This window comes from Ostrea edulis, chromosome 1 (assembly GCF_947568905.1).
Source record: "Ostrea edulis chromosome 1, xbOstEdul1.1, whole genome shotgun sequence".
NCBI lineage: Eukaryota > Metazoa > Mollusca > Bivalvia > Ostreida > Ostreidae > Ostrea > Ostrea edulis.
In genome coordinates this window covers 104,036,078-104,036,645 of record NC_079164.1, presented here as the reverse complement: position 1 = coordinate 104,036,645, position 568 = coordinate 104,036,078, and positions in this window count along the sequence as shown.

Here is a 568-nt window from a genome sequence, read left to right as displayed (position 1 = left end):
TAAATGTAGTACGGCCGAAACCCGAAAGCCGAAAGTCCCGGATAACGATTTTTGTATGATTTCTCTCTTAATAGTCGATAGAATGACATCAAACTTAATGTGATAACTGTTTGTGACCTATTAAACAAGAATCATATAACTTTCTGGGGAAATTCTGTAAAGAAGATACTGAACCAGAGTTTTCGGATAACAAAAAGCGGTAAATCTAGTACGTTTTATAAATGCCGAAACCCGAACACGGTCGCCGATCTTTTGATCTACCGAAAGTCCGCGTTTTAGCATTATAGACAATATTGAATGAGACTGAGTTCTAGATATCTAAGGTAACTTAAATAAATCGCAATTGCATGTATGGTGCATTTATATGTGCATTTTATTGTATCACCCTACATATTATTTGTAATTATACGTGTGTAGTACACGCACTTTTTTGCAATATTTCAATCCACTTCGATATATATATATATATATATATATATATATATATATATATATATATATATACATTTATAAATAGTGTTCTTCTTTTTAAACTTTGGTTGTTGAAGCATATTCGTCATTGAATTAA